This window comes from Teleopsis dalmanni, chromosome 2 (genome assembly GCF_002237135.1).
Source record: "Teleopsis dalmanni isolate 2A chromosome 2, ASM223713v2, whole genome shotgun sequence".
NCBI lineage: Eukaryota > Metazoa > Arthropoda > Insecta > Diptera > Diopsidae > Teleopsis > Teleopsis dalmanni.
The window spans coordinates 211,581,661-211,585,482 of record NC_051847.1 but is presented as its reverse complement, the minus strand read 5'-3'; positions in this window follow the sequence as shown (position 1 = coordinate 211,585,482).

Genomic DNA, 3,822 nt, shown 5'->3' with positions numbered 1-3,822 from the left:
AATAACAAAGAAAGAAATAAAGGACAAACACAAAAATTTATTTTAATTTTATTGAAGTTTGGCTGACCATACAACGCTGCTTCGAGTATTGCCAAGTACTCTTCATCAGTGGTCTTTCGAAATAATCGAATTTTATTTAATTAGTTTATAGTCCGTATATAATTTGTTTGGACTGCAAGTGCCAGGCTTAGAACTCGTGCCTGTCAAATTAGAAGCGATGACTAATCGTGTTTATCCACAACAAGCCAAGGCTGCACAAACTTTCAATGCTCAAATTCCAGGTTTTTTATTGTCACTTATTTTTATTTAATTAGTGACACTAACCAAAGCACTTGCCGTGCTTTAAAATAGAACGAGCTTATAAACTACAGCTTTATTTTGGAAACACAAGTTCAACGAATTAAAAGTTAACTTTTGAGTTCGCCTATTCTTTATTTTTTTCAAAGCTACTCTTTTTGTAGAGACATTTTGTAATGCATATTGTTTTACTTACTATATGTAAAGCGACCATTCTGGTGCTTTTACAAAGAAGCTATGCTATGTTATTCTACAAATCCGCTTTCGCGGTTAGGAAAAGCTGAACAATATTATATTTTAACATATTGTTCTTTACTTTTCACAAGTCTAATATTTGAATAAAGTATTCGTGTTGCTGTAAAGCACTTTGGCAAGTGCTTTGGTTGGTGTCACTAATTAAATAAAAATAAGTGACAATAAAACCTGGAACTTGAGCATTGAAAGTTTGTGCAGCCTTGGCTTCTTGTGGATAAACACGATTAGTCATCGCTTTTAATTTGACAGGCATGAGTTCTAAGCCTGGCACTTGCAGTCAAAACAAATTATATACGGACTATAAACTAATTAAACAAAATTCGATTATTTCGAAAGACCACTGATGAAGAGTACTTAGCAATACTCGAAACAGCGTTGTATGGTCAGCCAAACTTCAATAAAATTAAAATAAATTTTTGTGTTTGTCCTTTATTTCTTTCTTTGCTATTCAAAACCCCTCTAAATTTTAATAAAGCTTCTTTGTCACTATACAAAGGAAGTCTAGCTTTACAGCAACACGAATACTTTATTTATATAATTAATATAGAATTGGAAATTAACATGAAAATGAAGAATGAATAAAAAGCAATGTTAAGAATGCTAGAAATTTTGCATTTTGAGTAAAAGTGTATAGTCATGTAGTTCTAAAAAAGCAAGACACCATAAAATCACAAATAACATAAGTTCGATACATTTAGCACGTCAAGAAATACAATGCAATTGCTGATTGTTTCTATCATCAGCTGATATCAAATTTATCCTATGTATACGTCAAGAAACAAAAATTTAATTGATTCACACTCTTCTTTTTTTTTATTTCAGCTGTTTTCTTACGGCACAACTAATTCAGTCTTAACTGAGATTTGAAATACCTGTTATAGGAACCAACCACTAATATGAAGCAATGATCGAAAACAATACATACTCTTTAAACAATACTAATTCTTTAAGTTCTATTTTTATTTATAAAAGAGTTATTTTCAGAAAATTTAAAAATTAATTAACATATTTTAATTCTTCGGAAAGTCTGCAAAAATAAAATTAAACCTTGCGTATGTTGTTAATGCTGGGGTTAATGACATATAAGTGTCTATGCACTGCTTTTTGTATATCTAACTACAAACCCACTTGGAACTGCTATTGCAGTTGATGGTGTTAAAGCTCATTATGTTGTTGTTGATGTTGACAATCATGTGATTGCAACAAATGCAGGCAGCAGTCTGCACATAATAAATTTCGTTAAGACTTACTAGCACACTACTCCAAAAAATGAACCCAAAATGAACTTTAACGTTGATGTAAAGTTATATATAAAAATGAAATTTCAAATAAAATAAAATTATGCCATAATGTTTCAGAATGTAAAGAATATACAAAACTCTAAAACTGAGTTGACTTAAGCGAAAAAGAATGCAACTTTGGTTGCACATTAGAGTTAATAACTAAAACTACATTTAACGCAGCACTGCTGTCGTCACAGTAAAATATTAAGTCTAGCAGATATAAACTGATTTTCTAGCTTTAAAACATTTTTCTTTAATTCGAAATGTTAAAGGCATGCTCAAATTTCAACCGCAAATGCACTCTTGAGACATATAATAGTCCCGTCGTACAAGAAGGGGTTAACACCGTTAAACTCCGAACATATATGTAACAATGTCGTTGTCGTTTGCAACTCTGTAGTTTGTCGTTAAGTAAATGTTGGTGACGATGCTGCTTCTGGCGGTTGTTCTACTCGTATTGTGTTCCTTGGAGTTCTATAGTAATTTTTATACAAAAAAACATTTTCCCTACTGTTACTACGGTTACACAAAAAAAAGTATAAAAGGTCGGAAAAAATTGTTGATTGACACGTTACAAATTAGAGTACGTTTAGGTGTTTCTTTAATGTTGCCATATGCAACTTATGGCGCTTATCCAACCTCAATAATACTAACATCAGTGTCGGGCTTTAAACCGGCGTGTCTGTGAATTAAGTCTGCGCTCAGATACATTATAACACCAGGTACATTTGAAACAAACGCCCACAATACATACTATATACATACACACAAACAAAACAAATTAAACCATATAGTCTATAGAATGGCATGAGGTATATGTGTTCTATGTTTTTTTTTTTTTAAATTAAAGTTAGTTACGTACTCGAAAATGTGGTTTGTTTGTAGGGAAACACAATTTGTTTGTATGTCAATTAAGTGCTGAGGATGTAAAATATATGAACAAAGTAACTACTTACCAATTCCTGGAAATACTTCTTAAACAAATGTATTTAAATGGCACTGAATTTGATGTGTGAGTGTAATGCTGACTTAAAATAATCGTTTCCAAGGTTTTAAATCAACATTTTTTATTTGGAATATTTTGTTTTTTATATTTATTAAAAAAATATTTATTAAAATATTAGATAACTTCTTAATATTTACTTACAATAATTATTGGTGATGCACGCATACATATTTTACAACAACAATGACAATAGCAGCAACTGACATCACGAATTATAGTTTCATTATTAAAGGAACGTTGACCACGTTGATATATTACATATAAACTGATATCTTCCAGATCAATATCATGTTATCTGTGAAGTCATTTCTTTTGCTTTGGGCACCAAAACAATAAAAGATAAATGAAGGTTACATCTTTTACCTGTCGGAACAGATTTTATAGTAGCCATTGTATGTAATACTCTTTCTTGAAGCACGTCTAGCTGTTAAGATTAAAATTTTCTCTAATTCTGTAAACCATTTAAGACCCGCAAAGTCTAGTTATATATAAGGTCTGTTCCACGAGCTACTCATAGTAAAACATGAGTAAAACAGAAGTAAAATTTACACAAAAATACTTGAAAATTTGCTGGTGGAACGCGCTTGTGTATACACAGTGTTTACTCAAAGTTACTATGAGTAGCTCGTGGAACAGACCTATAATAACGTGACGTTCTCCCATATATGTTATATCGCAATTTGTCTCATCCTTTCACTTGTGCAACATCAACGAAACATAGAGTCGTATGACCAAAAGGTTATATTTTCAGCTGATTCACAGTTTTCATGCCACCAAGTCAGGTTTTTTGCAATCTTAGGTCTGCGTTATATTGCAAGTATCCAATGTTGACCTCATCGAGTTGGTGAAGCTGGCAGATAGAATCTGTAAGGTACTGACTACCAGTATTTGGCAATAATCTCCACCGCTACGAGCAACAGTTCACCCGGAACATCTACTCTGAAACCAATACCAAGCAACGATTATGCTGTTATGGATTTA